We start from the raw sequence: 16,483 nt of genomic DNA, 5'->3' as shown, positions 1-16,483 counted from the left end.
AATCATATTTGTCTTCTTTCTATGCATATTAAGCAAAAAAAACCGTGTTTTGCTTTGTTTGGGCTTCCTTTACTTCGTTTTGTGAGTGAATATGCATGCACACCCAAAAAGCACAAAACAAAGTGAAATAAGCCCAAACAATGCTTTTTCAGCTTCTTTCTAGGCATATTGACACAAACAACAATTAATAGCTGCGAGAAGGCAGCACGTTGAGCAAGACAGGGGCAGCTGCTGAGACAGAGCAGGAAAAGGCAATGCGAGCCTTAATGGAGAGGAACCGAGTCCTGGAGGCTCACGTCACAACGCTGTCAGCCCGATTGGAGGAACAAGACAGCCAGGTCAGAGCCACTCCAATTGGGAGGAAGGTCCTAGGGTTGGTGAATAAGTTTGGGGGAAAGCCTCAGGAATACAACGCTTTTAGAATGGAGATACAATATGCGTTGGAATTGCAAGAAGGGGAGTTTGCTAACGACCGTGAAAAGGTTGCTTTCGTAATTGGACACCTTGAGGGATGTGCGAGGGAATGGGTGAGGCCCCTCATAAGCAGCGGGAAACGATGCCCTAAAGGACCTGACCAAGATTTATCAGGCGATGGACGCTATGTTCTCCCGTGAGGTGGAGGGAAGTGTGACACGAAAGGAGTTGCTGAGTTTCCGGCAGGGAACTTTGACTGTCCAGAGTTACTGGTTGTGGTTTGCGATGCTAGTGCACAAGTTAAGCTGGGACCTGGACTCTGAACCCCTGCAAGCTCTGTTTGAGGTAGGCTTGAATCCAGAGGTGAAAGATGAATTATCCAGGGGTCCTCGCCCACGTTCCATGGATGAGTTAACTAAAGTGGTGTTAGCCATTGGGGTTCGACAGGAGACGTGCGTGCAGGAAAGGCGGGAAGCCAGAGGGGAGCGTTTCCATGGCAGCCGCATTCCTGAGATACCAACTGGAGCTTCCCACAGACTGGTGCCAGCGGAGCTGATGGAAATTGATGGGGCCAGCCCGCGGGAGTTTTCAAATGCCGATGATCTCAGGAAGAAAGAGGGGAGGGACTGGGAGGCAGCCAAAAAGTGTTTCATCTGTCAGCAGCCTGGACATTTCACGAAGGCCTGTCCCCAAAGAAAAGCCTGGCCAGACATGGTTGGGGCAGCAGGCAAAGAGGAGGAGGGAGAGAAGGCACAGGAACAGGGAAACGAAAGAGCCTGGCAGACCAACAAGGGCAGCAGCCAGGCGGGCGACCAGTAAAAGAGCCCCAACCAGACCCTCCCAAGGCAGGTATAGCCATGCAAGTGATTCTGGAGCTCCCTAATGGGCACCCAATAGAGACCCAAGCTTTGCTGGATTCTGGGGCGTCCTGTAATTTTTTCAGCAGAGACTTAGCTTTAGCACACCAACTACACCTGTTGCCACTAGATTTCCCCTTGCAAGTGACCACCATTGATGGGAGAGAGCTACGGGGGGGGGAGTGATGCACCAGACACCCCCGATGAGGGTTTCCAGACATGTGGAAACAATTGCCTTTCATGTGGCCACACTGGCGGGACCCCCCCCCATCATACTGGGAATGAGTTGGTTGGCACTCCATGACCCAGTGGTGTCGTGGCATCAACGATCCCTCACCTTTGGGTCGGCTCACTGCTTGGAACACTGTTTGGGGGGAAAGGAACCACGAGTGACTATGGCCAGGGTTGCTGGGGTGACGCTGGAGGAGAGGGGACATGTTCCACAACAATACGAGGAACTCAAGGAGGTGTTCAGTGAGAGAGAGGCTGACAAGCTGCCTCCCCACAGGCCCTATGATTGCCAAATCAACCTGGTCCCAGGGGCCAGGCTGCCGGTGGGTAAGCTGTATTTGATGTCCGACCAAGAGATACAAGAGTTGAAGCAGTTTATTGACAAGAATTTAAAGAGGGGTTTCATAAGGGAATCCAAGGCAGTGGGGGGGGGGGGTTAGTCCCGTGTTCTTTGTGGACAAGCGAGGGACAAACCAACACCGTCTCATTGTAGACTATAGGGTTGTAAATTCCATGACAGAACCCATAGCCTTCCCCATGCCCAGAATTGATGATGTTTTTGTTAGGGTGTGAAACCTAAGACGCTGGCAAGTTAGCAATGTCATGTGACTTTAAGTAGTCAAGCTCGTTAAGTTGTTAAGTTGCTCAGTATATAAAGAGTGTTTGTTTTCTCTGCCTGTGGGGCGTGAAGCAAAAATGTCTGAAAGCTCTGGAGGTGTTTCTGTTATCTTTCTGCAATAAACCTGTCTTTGGAAAGACAGGCTTCCCCGTGTCGTTATTTCTTTGCTGCTGAGACTCTGAAGCTTGTACTGCAACAAGAATCTCTGCACTGGACTTAATTAATGCTCTGCAAAGAGAACTGTTGCTGGTTGCGCAGTGGAAGCGTTTACTGGACCAGTACACAGACTCTCTTAGGTTGTGGATCCTTCTACGTTTCTACAGCTGTATTGTGTGCAGAGAAAGTGAAAGCAGCTTTCGGATGAGAGAAGACCGGCTTGGTCGTAAATCCAGCTCTTAAAGGAACTTAGAGGCTGCAGAAAGTTGAGAGAGCTGCGTAAGTGAAGATTTACAGCTTCATTAGCTGCAAACGGCTAGCTTGACCTCCCGTTGTGTTTTTGTTTTGTTAATAAAAACAGAGGACGGTGGTAGGTTGCTAGTGAAGAGACGGAGGGAAAAAAGTTTAAAAGGCTTCAGAGGAGGCTGGAGGCGTCTGAAAAGTGAGTAAAACAAATCCCAAGGGGAAAGAGAAGCAAGGGCACACAGAGGGAATAGCAGCCGACCCCAAGAATGGCAGTGGAAAATTTCCAGGTTCCCTTTACAAAGTTGAACTCTGCTAATTACGTGCAGTGGTCTAAGAGGGCTCAAGTCTGGTTGGAAGCCAAAGAAGTGTGGGCTGACTATGCCCAGAGGCGAAAGCTGTTTGTGGCTGTTGCAGCAGATGCCACAGCAGAGCAACAGGCTGCTGCACATGCTCAGAACAGGGAACATGATAAAATGGACACTAAAGCTAGATGCATGTTGATGGTATCGATAGACGATTCCCAATTACCTCATGTGGAAAATTTAAGGTCTGCATTTGAAATTTGGGAAGCTCTTAGGCGAATTCACCATAGAGCCACGCCCGGTGAGAAGGTGAACATTATACGTGCTTTGTATAAGTTGAAACTGAAGCCAGGGGATAGTGTGGTTGAACACACGTCACAGATGACTGAGTATTTCAACTGACTGTCATCTCTAGGTGTGAATTTTCCTGAAAATATTAAAGTTTATACTCTGCTTAGCAGCCTGCATGCAGGGTTTGAAAACTTAGTACTAACTTTACAAGTTTTGCCAGAGGACCAGCTGAATATGAATTATGTGACTGGTAGATTGTGTGAGCAAGAATATCAACATCATCGAAAACGTATTTGTCAGGGGCTCAGGAGCAGAGACACAGGGGAGAGAGGAAACGGAGAGCGAAGGGGAGGAATCTGAGGGCAGCGTAGGGGAGTATGACAGTGGCCCGAGAGATTCCATGAGCTTCTCCAGCGATTCAGAAGATTCCCAGAGGGGGGCGCCGATGGCCAGGGCAAGGGGGGTCCCAGGGGGGACACACCAGAAGCAAGGGGCCAGCGGGGACTCCCAAAGCAGCAGCGGGAGATCAGAACCAGTTCCCCCACCAGAGCGGAGTGGGGGGGAAGAGTCCCACGAATCAGGGCCAGCGTCTCCTCCAGTAGGGAGAGAGGATGAGTCAGGGCTGGCCACGCCTCTATCGCAGAGTGAGGGAACGGAGGGGAAGTCAGGTCCAGCTACCCCCCCCCCCGAGGGGGGAAGCAGTGACAGGAGCAGTGAAACGGTCAGGAGAAAGGTTGCCGGCTGGGCGCGCGCCAAGTTCAAATGTACAGGCGCGCGGGACAGCAGAAAACCCGGATTGGGAACCAGGTCCTAAAGCCCGCCGGAGGCAGGGGGAAGACTCAGGGGACTCAGCGTCAGAAGAGTCTAGAAAGGGGAAGACCTCAGCGGACAAGCGGACCCAGAGGAGGAAAGAGCAAAGGAAGAGGTGGAGCAAGGCTAGAGTCTTAAACTGGTGTTTGGGGGGAGGAGATTCAGACGGAGCTTCAGCGGTCTAGAGTTCGAGACGTAGAGCTGCGCGCCGCGGCTTTGAAATGGAAACTGAACTTCAATAAAGACTTTTGTATATAACAAGAACTGGCGTTGGTCCTTTGTGAGCTGGGACCTCGGGCAGCTCTGACAGTAAGCTCCGTCTCCATTATCTCCTTGCAGCATGCGTTGGCGCAGCGAGGGGCAAAACTTTTTTTATTATTATTTAATTTTTATTAATTTTCACCGCAAATTAAGAAACAAAACAACGCACATATAAAAGAAAACGAATAAAGGAATAAAGAGAAAAAAATAAAAATAAGCAAAGCCAAATAAGCAAAGCCATAAAAGAAAACACCAATAAACGCATATACATATTACAAATTACAACATTACATTAAGGACTTCCCTCCATCACGGTTTGAGCTCTATTTTGACCTTATCTCCCTGCGGTTTCTTATTACCGTCTATATCAGTACCTCTCAGATTTTATATTGTACCTACTGTAATTTTGATATTTCCTATGTTTTTTTCTATATATGTAAAGAATTTATTCCAATCATTAATAAATTTAACATTTTTCTGATGCCTGATCTTCTGTGTCATCCTTGCTAGCTCTATGTACTCGAATAACTTGGATTGCCATTCTCTAATAGTTGGGATATTGGGGGTTTTCCAATTTTGCGCTAAGAGTAACCTGGCTGCTGCCGTTGCGTATTGGAACATGGTTTGGTCTTATCGTCTTATCTCCTCCCCAACCATTCCTAAGAGAAAAGCCTCAGGTTTTTTAGGGAAGGTGTATTTCAAGATCTTTTTTAGTTCATCATAGATAAGTCCCCAAAACCTTTTCACTTCTCCACATGCCCACCACATGTGAAAGAAGTCGCCCTCTTTTGATTTGCATTTCCAGCAAATTTTGTCCCCGGTATTGTACATTTTTTCCAATTTCACAGGGGTTATATACCACCTGTACATCATTTTTTGTAAATTTTCTCGGAGTCCAACACATGCTGTAAATTTCATGTCCTTGTTCCAGAGTTTCTCCCACCTATCAAATTCTAAGTTATATCCAAGGTCCATGGCCCATTTGATCATAACTTCCTTCACTTCTTCATGCGAGGGGCAAAACTTGGTGTTTTGCGAGCTCACGAAGATCGGCAAGGATGACTACAGAGGAGAAGGTGACAGCCCTGCAAGAAGCAGTCACAAGGCTTTCCTTGGAAATAGCAGCATCCAGAAAGAGAGAGGAGGAAGCAGTAGCGCTCTGCCTGGATCTGCAAACCAGGTGGGAACGTTTGGGCAAGGAGGGGCTGCCAGGACCCAAGCCGGAGGGAGTTGGCCTCGGGAAGAGGGGGGGCAGCATCGTATCCCATTTCGACGGGAACCTGCAGCAGTATCCTAACTTCAGAGCAGACATAGTTTTCGCGCTCAATTTGCTTCGGAAAGACTTTAGAGATGAGGAGGAGAAAGTGGGGTTCATAATAACTCATCTGCATGGGGAAGCCAAGTCGTGGCTGCGCAATTTATGGCGCGAAAATGACCCCGCCCTCAAAGATTCAACAGCTTTTATCAAGGCTATGGACGCCTGTTTTAAATCAACGGTTGATGTGGATGTGGCCAGAAGGGAAATGCATGGTTTGAAGCAGGGGAAAGCCACTGTGAGACAATATCACTCCCGCTTTTTTGCGTTGGTAAATGCGCTGGGCTGGGAGAAGGACTCAACTGCCGTCCGAGACCTGTTCTGGGAGGGGCTGAATGGGGCTGTGAAAGATGAAATTGCGAGAGGGGAGAGACCCAACAGCACCACGGAAGTCGTCCCAAAAGCGCTGGCGATAGGGGTGCGTCTGGAAGAACGCCCTTGGAACAAGGATGAGGGACGTATGGGACGCACACCAGCCAGATCAACTCCTTTCCTACCCAGAGAGACAGCGCACGCCCAGTCCACGCCTCCACAGGGAGGGGGAGAAGAGCCGATGGAGATAGGTGGTGCCAGGGCTCAGACAGCAACCAGAGCCCAAACACCAGGAGCAGTCAAGGCGAAGCCTCCTAGAGGGAGCAGGAAGTGTTACATCTGCGACAGTGCACAGCACATGGCCAAAGAGTGTCCCCAGAGGCTCCAAAAGCACACTGCAGCCTCGGCAACAGTAAAAGGAGCAGTTCAGCAGGGGGAACAGCTACAGGGAAACGACGAAGCCTGGTTGGAGGCAGAGGCACTGGGGCCCAGCCAGGCGAGTCAGTGAAGCAGTCCCCAGAGATTTTACAGCCCACAGACCCCCTCCCGCCCAAACCAGTGGTGCAACTCACCGCATCGCTCCAGCTGCCCAATGGACTCACTATGGAAGTCCCTATTACCATTGACTGTGGTAGTAATGCAGACTTTATAGGAGTGGATTTCATCGAGCAACATCGCATAGTGCTGCTACCAGCCACGATGCCCCTGAACGTCGTCACAGTCGATGGAAGAGAGTTACTGGGAGGACAGGTGGTACAGCAAACGCCGCCAATGGTGATGCGAATTGGAAATCACCGCGAAGTCATCAGCTTCAATGTCACCCACCTGTCTGTAGTATTGGGCATGAGTTGGCTAGACAGGCACAGCCCGGCGTTAGCATGGTACCAGCGTCAACTGACCTTCTGCTCCTCCTACTGCGCAGAACACTGCATCCTGACTAGCCAGGAAGACGAGGGGCAAGAGGATGAACCACAGCTACACTTAGGCATGCTGCAAGCGGTACCAGACAAGTACAAGGCGTTTTTGGAGGTCTTCTGCGAGAAGGAAGCGGACAAGCTGCCTCCCCATAGGCCCTACGACTGCAAGATTGACCTCCTGCCGGGGGCGACGCTGCCGACTGGGAAACTGTATTCCATGTCTGAAGACGAACTGCAAGAACTCAGAGAGTTCATAGATCACAACTTGAAGCGGGGATTCATCCAAGAATCCAAAGCAGCGGGGGGCAGTCCCGTGTTTTTCGTGAAGAAAAAAGACACGCCCCAACGGAGGTTGATAGTTGATTACAGAATTACCAATTCCAGGACGAAGCCCACGGCATTCCCCATGCCCAAGATCGACGACCTGCTCGCGACGGTGAGGAAGGGACGCATCTTCACCAAGCTTGATCTTCGAGGGGCGTACAACCTCATACGCATGCGGGAGGGCGATGAGTGGAAGACAGCCATGTTTACGCCTTTGGGCACCTATGAATACCGAGTTATGCCATTTGGTTTGCAAAATGGCTCCCATTGTTTCCAAGCCTTCATGCACCACGTGTTAGCGGGACTCCTCTACAAGAAGTGCGTCTGCTTCCTAGACGACATCCTGATTTTCTCGGAATCGCAGGAGGCTCACGACAGAGATGTCAAGGAGGTCCTGCAGAGACTACGGGAGCACAGACTCTACGCCAAACTGGAGAAGTGCCAGTTTGACATGACGGAGGTGGATTTCCTGGGCTACAAGCTGTCCGACAAGGGACTCACCATGGACAGCACCAAGGTCCGATCGGTGTTGGACTGGAAGAGCCCGCGCAATCGGAAGGAGGTCCAGAAGTTCGTCGGCTTCGCCAACTTTTATCGCAAGTTCATCAAGGGGTTCGCGATGGAGACGGCAGCCATCATGGACACCCTCAGCTCCAAGAAGAAGAAGTTCACCTGGACGGACCAGGCGGAGCAGTCCTTTCAGAGACTCAAGCGTCTCTTCGCGTCCGAAGAACAGCTGCTACACGTCAACCCCAGCAAACCAATGAGGGTTGAGACGGACGCCTCGGACAGAGCGGTGGGGGCGGTCCTGTTGCAGCAAGATCCGCAGGGGGACTGGAGGCCGTGCGCATTCTACTCCAGGAAACTCAGCAAGTCGGAACAGAACTACACCATCTGGGACAGGGAGTTGCTGGCCATTCATGCAGCCTTCAAAGCGTGGCGGCACTTCCTCATTGGAGCCAAACACACAGTGCAGGTCCGCACGGACCATAAGAACCTGGAGTACTGGCGCACGGCGCGGTTCCTCAACCAGAGACACATCTGCTGGGCGGAGTTCTTTGCGGATTTCGACTTCCGGATAGAATACATCCCAGGAGACAGCAACGTCATGGCGGATGCGCTGTCCAGGAAGCCGCAGTATCTCGAAGAAGCGGCACCGGTGGCGGCCAAGCACATTTTTGCACCGAAGGCGTGGGCGTGCACTTCAGCTACCGTGAACCTGGACGAGGTACGTCGCGCGCTGCAGACGGATTCGTTCGCACAATCCAAGATGGAGGAGGTGCGAAGAGGCATAGCGAAGGGCGACGAGTTCCAGATACGCGACGGACTGCTCATCCGCAAGGGGGCCCTCTACGTGCTGGGAGACGACCTCCGCGCGAAAGTGCTGCAGCAGTTACACGACGCGCCCAGCGCCGGGCACTTCGGCAAGGACAAGACGGCGGAATTAGTAGCCAGAGACTTTTGGTGGCCCAAGATGAGGGGAGATGTCGCAGATTACGTCACTAGGTGTGACACATGCCAAAGGGCCAAACCAGTACACAGGCCGCCGGCGGGACTGCTGGAACCGCTACAGACGCCGCTCGAACCGTGGGAGAAAGTAGCCCTGGACTTTGTCACAGATCTGCCCAGCTCGCGAGGCAAAACAGCGGTACTCGTGGTCGTAGACCTGTTCACCAAGATGGCTCACTTCATTCCTTGCGCGAAGGTGGCCACAGCGGAACAGACTGCCAAGCTGTTCATAGACCACGTGTTCAAGGTTCACGGCTTACCGCAGTCCATCCTGTCCGACCGGGGTCGCCAATTCATCTCGAGCTTCTGGCAGAAGCTGCTGGGCATCCTGAACGTCAAGATCAACTTAGCGTCGGCACGACACCCGCAGACCAACGGACAAGCGGAGAGGGTCGACGCCATTATGCAGCAGTACCTGAGATGCTACGCGAATCAACAGCCCTCGACCTGGGTGGACTACCTACCGCTGGCCGAGTTTGCCTACAACAACACGAAGCACGTGTCCACGGGGGTGACACCGTTCTTCGCCAACAATGGGCGGCATCCCAGAACCTTCTCGGGATTAGAGAAAGTGGGGGAGGGGGAGACACAGGGAGCAGAGGCTTGGGCAGCGGAATTACGGGAAGTCCACGAGCAGCTCCGAAGGCATTTAGAACTAGCAAAACACGCATACAAAGTGCAGGCAGACAGGCACAGGAGAGTCGGGGAAGACATCCAGGTGGGGGACTGGGTCTGGTTAGCAGCCCAGGCAGTGCCGGCCAGGACGTTAGCTAAGAAGAAGCTCAGACACAAGCAGCTAGGGCCTTACCAAGTCGAGGCACAAATCAATCCGGTAGCCTTCCGGTTGACACTCCCGGAGGGCTCCAGAATGCACCCGGTCTTTCATAGATCAGTGCTTACACCCTACAAGGAACCCCACAGGTTTCAGGCACCAGGGAACACACCAGACCCAACCCGCAAATCGCCAACAGGGGGGGTGTCGCTGAGAGCGGCGCCACTCAACGAGGTCACGGAGATTTTGGACTCGAGATGGGGGGAAGAGGGGGTTGAATATCTCCTCGCCAGGGAAGGTACCCCGGCCAGCGCCAACAGGTGGGTACCGTACTATGCCATGGAGGAGCACTACCTCAAAGACGAGTTCCATGCACTCTTCCCACACAGACCTATGCCGGCAGATTATTTCGACGAATATCTTTTCACACCCACGCTTTCAGCCAGCACGTTCCAGGGGTTCTCATCAGATGAGGAACCAGCACCCGACACACGCTCCCCGGAGGGATCACTCTCGGGGTCTGTCACAGACCGCTCTTATTGGTGGGACGATCAACCGGAGGTGGGGTGGAGCAGGGAACTGCTGAAGGGGCCTTTACAGGCAGCCTCCCCCGAGGCAACGGTGGGGGGGGGGGAGACGGACATGGACGTGTTGGGGGAGGATCCTGGGTTCGAGCACAGCTGCAGAGAGATGGAAGCAGAGGAGATCAACGTCGACGAGCCCATTACGGAATGACCGGACCCAGCCGGCCAGCTGCACACCAGAGGGGAAGAACTGTATCCCGCGCTCACCCCCACAGCGCTGGAGCACCCGGAACCCGCACCTGAAGAGGGGGAGGGGGAAGGGGGGGCTTTGAGGGGGGGATGGATGTCAGGGGCTCAGGAGCAGAGACACAGGGGAGAGAGGAAACGGAGAGCGAAGGGGAGGAATCTGAGGGCAGCGTAGGGGAGTATGACAGTGGCCCGAGAGATTCCATGAGCTTCTCCAGCGATTCAGAAGATTCCCAGAGGGGGGCGCCGATGGCCAGGGCAAGGGGGGTCCCAGGGGGGACACACCAGAAGCAAGGGGCCAGCGGGGACTCCCAAAGCAGCAGCGGGAGATCAGGACCAGTTCCCCCACCAGAGCGGAGTGGGGGGGAAGAGTCCCACGAATCAGGGCCAGCGTCTCCTCCAGTAGGGAGAGAGGATGAGTCAGGGCTGGCCACGCCTTTATCGCAGAGTGAGGGAACGGAGGGGAAGTCAGGTCCAGCTACCCCCCCCCCCGAGGGGGGAAGCAGTGACAGGAGCAGTGAAATGGTCAGGAGAAAGGTTGCCGGCTGGGCGCGCGCACCAAGTTCGAATGTACAGGCGCGCGGGACAGCAGAAAACCCGGATTGGGAACCAGGTCCTAAAGCCCGCCGGAGGCAGGGGGAAGACTCAGGGGACTCAGCGTCAGAAGAGTCTAGAAAGGGGAAGACCTCAGCGGACAAGCGGACCCAGAGGAGGAAAGAGCAAAGGAAGAGGTGGAGCAAGGCTAGAGTCTTAAACTGGTGTCTGGGGGGAGGAGATTCAGACGGAGCTTCAGCGGTCTAGAGTTCAAGATGTAGAGCTGCGCGCCGCGGCTTTGAAATGGAAACTGAACTTCAATAAAGACTTTTGTATATAACAAGAACTGGCGTTGGTCCTTTGTGAGCTGGGACCTCGGGCAGCTCTGACAGTATTGATAATTCAAATACCCCAAGGGTTGGATGTTCAGATAATTCCCAGCGTGGGGGAACTAGCAGGCAGAGCTGTAAGGAAGCCTCACAAGTGTCTGCTATGGCCAGCAAGTCATGTTTTCGATGTGGCAGCAGGTTTCATTTGATAGCAAAGTGTCCAGAAAAGCAACAGGAATTTCAACAGTCCAAGGTCAGTTTCCGGAGCTACAGGGGAAGACGAAGTGAGAACTACAAGAATCAACGATCCAGAGGGGGAGCAGGTGCTGATAAGGGACTATCTGCAATGGCAGCACAACAGAGTCCTAAAAGGAGCCAACAAACCTTGAAGTGGATAATTGACAGTGGAGCAAGTCACAGTTTAGTTCCAGCGACATCTAGTGGCAGCTTGATGAACTGCAAGACATTGCCAGTTGCACAAACTGTGACTATAGCAGACAATAGTAAACGAGAAATGAACCTTAAAGGCACAATTTATGTTAATTGTTTGCAAACTAACCTTCCTGTTTTCGTTCTTCCAGGAATGAAGAATGGACTTTTGAGTGTGTCATGCCTGGTAAAAAGTGGTTTTAGGGTTGAGTTTGAAAATGATGTGTGCACCATTTCGAAACAGGGGAAGGAGCTAGTTAAAATTCCCTGTGAGGATGGGCTTTTTGTTTTGGATGAAGAGCAGTTAGCAGCAGGTAGATGTTCAACAGGTGAAGCACAAGCTAAGTGTGTAAATAAGGTTCCTCATATAGGTTGTGCACATCTACTACACAGAAGGTTAGCTCATATATGCTTTAAGTATGTAAGCAAGATGCCAGATTTAGCTGAGGAGTGTAACATTAAACCCTGTCCAAATTTTCTGGATTGTTGTGCTTGTAAACATGCTAAGGTTAAGACATGTAACTATCCTAGATCTGATAGAGTAAGCAAGAAACCCTTTGAACTTGTGCATACAGACGTGTGTGGCCCTATGCCAGTCAAATCTCTTGGAGGTGCGAGATTTATGCAAATTTTGGTGGATGATTTTTCAAGGGCTAGTTGGGTTTTCTTTCTGAAAGAAAAATCACAAGCAGCTTCCATCCTGATGGATTGGATTGAAGAAGTCGAATGTAAATTTGACACCAGGGTGCGTAAAATACAATCAGATCGTGGTGGGGAATATGTGAACCACACGCTGGAGACGTGGTTAAAAAGGAAAGGTATAGTTCATAGACTTACCAATCCCTATTCACCACAGGAGAATGCAGTTGCCGAAAGAAAATTTCGAACATTACAGGAAGCCATTGCTGCTTTGCTGTTTGATTCTGGACTTCCACAGCGGTTTTGGGCTGAGGCTGCACTGTATGCGAATTATACTTTTAACAGAGTGTACAATAGCACAGTAGGCAACACTCCTTACTTCATGCTATTTGGAAAAAAACCAAAAATTGATCATCTAAGAGTTTTTGGATGTTGTCCTTATGTGCTGGTGCCTAGGGCACAACGTAGGAAAGGCGATCCTAGATCTAAAGAAATGCTTTTCTGTGGTTATCAAGCAAACACAAAAGCTTGGAGATTTGTGAATGTAGAAGGCAATCAAACAAAAATCACAATCAGCAGAAGTGCGGAATTTTGTGAACAGGATGGTTGGAAAGTTTTGAGGAGGTTGAGCAATTACCCCAGGAGGAGGCCAGTAGGTGGCGTGAGGCCATGCAAAAAGAGTTGAATTCTATGAAAGAACTGGGTGTGTTTTCCATCACCAAACTGCCAGAAGGTACCAAGGCAGTAAGTTGTAGGTGGGTGTACAGGATAAAGACAACAGCGACGGGGAAACCAGAGTACAAAGCAAGGCTTGTAGCTCGAGGTTTTACACAAAGAAAGGGGTTACATTATTCCGAAGTCTATGCACCCACTTCAAGGAGTGAAACTCTTCGGGCACTATTAGCAGTTGCTGCTCAGAAAGGGTTCAAAGTGAATCAATTTGATGTCTCTACAGCTTATCTTCATTCAGACTTGGCTGAAGAGCTCTATATGGAGCTACCGCCAGGATTGAAAGTTGGTAAATCAAATCAGGTATGGAAACTACATAAATCTATTTATGGACTCAAGCAATCTGCTCATAATTGGAATGAGTGTTTGAATGACGTTTTGGTAGGCATTGGTTTTAGCAGGAGCAAGGCTGACAATTGCTTATATTTCAGAGGTTCAGGAGATGCTCAAGAATCTTTGCTTGTTTATGTAGATGACCTGATTTATACTTCAAAGACACAATAACAAGTAAAAAAACTAGCCAAAGAGTTAAATAAACACTTCAAAGTTAAGAATCTTGGTGATGTGAAGGTCTGTCTTGGTGTTCAGATAGATAGGACCAAAAATGGCAGTTTTCTACTGAATCAAAAAGGCAAGATATTGCAAATGTTGAAAAAGTTTGGCATGACGGAGTGTGCAGGTGTTAGAACACCAATGGAAATGGGTTTTGTAAAAGACAATGAGTTCAAGGATAGTGCTGAATTGAAGTGTGCTGAAATCTCAGTCAGCACTGGGAAGCTTACTTCATCTTTCGCAATGGAGTAGACCAGACATTGCTTACGCTGTTAACTTACTCAGCAGAGAAGCTTCAAAACCTAGTGTAAATGCATGGAAAGGAATTCAAAGAGTGTTAAGATATTTACAATACACCAAAGATTTTTGCCTTGAATTATCTTCTGAAGGACAAGCACAGATTACTTGTTGGGCAGATAGTGATTGGGTAAATTTAAAGGATAGAAAATAAGTGTCTGGCTGTGTAATAAAATTTGGTAACTCTCTGATTGGGTGGAGATCCAAGAAACAGAACCTGATTGCTTTGTCGTCAACAGAAGCTGAGTTCTGTGCCTTATCTGAGTTATGCAGAGATCTAGAATTTTACAAATGCTTGGCACAAGAGATGTATGAAAAGGCCATCACTCCAATCACTGTATGGGGTGATAATCAACCGTGTCTTAAGTTAGCACAAAATGGGCAGTTTAAAGGTCGTACAAAACATTTGGATATCCGCTTTCAAAATGTTTGTCAAACGGTAAAAGCAGGAATTGTTAAATTAAATTACTGTCCCAGTCATGAAAATCAAGCTGATGGTTTTACAAAACCGCTTGGGTTTCAGCGGCATGAAAACTTTTGTGAAGAAATGGGTCTGAAGTAATTTTGTTTTTGTGTTGCCAGCGAGAGGGGGTGTTAGGGTGTGAAACCTAAGACGCTGGCAAGTTAGCAATGTCATGTGACTTTAAGTAGTCAAGCTCGTTAAGTTGTTAAGTTGCTCAGTATATAAAGAGTGTTTGTTTTCTCTGCCTGTGGGGCGTGAAGCAAAAATGTCTGAAAGCTCCGGAGGTGTTTCTGTTATCTTTCTGCAATAAACCTGTCTTTGGAAAGACAGGCTTCCCTGTGTCGTTATTTCTTTGCTGCTGAGACTCTGAAGCTTGTACTGCAACAAGAATCTCTGCACTGGACTTAATTAATGCTCTGCAAAGAGAACTGTTGCTGGTTGCGCAGTGGAAGCGTTTACTGGACCAGTACACAGACTCTCTTAGTTTTGGCATGAGTGAGGCAGGGGGAATTTTTTTACCAAGCTGGACCTCAGGGGACCTACAACCTGATTAGGGTGCGAGAGGGAGACAAATGGAATACGAGCATGTTCACCCCCCTTAGGGCATTTGAATATCTCGTCATGCCGTTTGGATTGTAATCGGGATCTGCCTGCTTTCAAGCCTTTATGCACCACGTGTTGGGCCCCCTGCTGTACAAGAATTGCATGGCCTTTTTGGATGACGTTTTAATCTTCTCAGAGAATGAAGCACAACACGTGGAAGACGTCAGGCAGGTGCTGGAGAGATTGAAGAAGCATCAGATGTGGGTCAAGCTGGAAAAATGCCAATTCCATGCTTGTGAGGTCGAGTTCCTGGGGTACCGACTGTCGGACAAGGGGTTGGCCATGGACCCGGAGAAGGTGAAAGCAGTGCTGGACTGGAAGAGCCCCAAGACAAAGAAGGATGTGCAGCAGTTCCTGGGGTTCAGCAACTTCTACAAGAACTTTATTAAGGACTTTGCGCACCTAACCACACCAATAACTGATTGTCTCAGTGGCAAGAAGAAGTTTGTGTGGACCAGGGAAGCACAGCAGGCCTTTGAAAGTCTGAAAAAGGCCTTTGCATCAGAGGAGCAGCTGCTGCACATGGATCCTGGGAAGCCTTTGAGGGTGGAGACAGATGCTTCCAACCGAGCCATCGGAGCAGTGCTGTTGCAGCAAGGCCCGGGGGAGGACTGGAGGCCTTGTGCCTTTTTCTCCCAGAAGCTGAGCAAATCAGAGCAAAATTACACTATTTATGACAAAGAGTTGCTAGCCATATACATGGCTTTTAGGCAGTGGAGACACTTTTTGATCGGGGCGCAGCACCATAACCAGGTCCGAACGGACCACAAGAACCTGGAATACTGGTGGACAGCATGCGTGCTCAACCAGAGACAAGTCAGATGTTTGGAGGCCTTCTCACAATATAACTTTAAGATACAGTACGTCCCGGCGGCGGCGGGGGGGGGAGAGAAATGAGAGCAGATGCACTTTCCAGGAAGCTGGAGTACATGGAAGGGGAAGGACCGCCTGTGGCCAGACAAATGTTCCAAGAGGACAGATGGTCATGTGGACAGATGGTCATGTGGGGGAGCACTGACAGGGGAGGAGGAATGGGTTGGCCTCACCAGAGACGATGAGTTTGCTCAGACTAAAATTAGGGAACTTAGAGATGGAAAGGGGGGAAATGGGGGTTTCAAGGAGAAAAGAGGGCTCTTGTACTACAAAGGGGCACTATATGTACCGGGAGAGCCACTGAGGGTCAAGATCCTAAGACAGCTCCATGACAACCCCACAGCTGGGTATTTTGGGCAACATAAGACCATGTTACTAGTCACCAGGCAGTTCTGGTGGCCCAAGGTAAGGGAGGATGTACAGGAATATGTCCGAGGGTGTGACAGGTGTCAGAGGGCCAAAGGGCCAAGAGCAGCACCGGCGGGATTACTGGAACCCTTACTGACACCAGGGAGGCCCTGGGAGGTGGTGTCCATAGATTTTATGACAGTTCTGCCCAGGTCAAGAGGTAAGATGGCAGTGATGGTGGTGGTCAATCAGCTGACCAAAATGTGTCATTTCGTGGCATGCTCCCATGTGGTGACAGCCGAGGAGACTGCCAAGCAGTTCGTGGACCACGTTTTTCGACTGCACAGGCTCCCATCGAGGGTGGTCTCCGATCACGGAAGACAGTTCACCTCACGGTTCTGGCGTAAACTCATGAGCTTATTACAGGTAGAGGTGAGCTTCTCGACGGCAAGACACCCGGAAACCAACGGGCAGGCCGAGAGAGCGAACGCCATATTGCAGCAGTACTTACACTGCTACATCAGTCAGAGGCAGAATGATTGGATGTAGAAATTAGTGCTGGCTGATTTTGCATACAATAA

Source organism: Podarcis erhardii, assembly GCF_964252035.2.
Source record: "Podarcis erhardii genome assembly, chromosome: W".
Classification (NCBI taxonomy): Eukaryota; Metazoa; Chordata; class Lepidosauria; order Squamata; family Lacertidae; genus Podarcis; species Podarcis erhardii.
Note: the sequence above shows the minus strand (reverse complement) of the source record.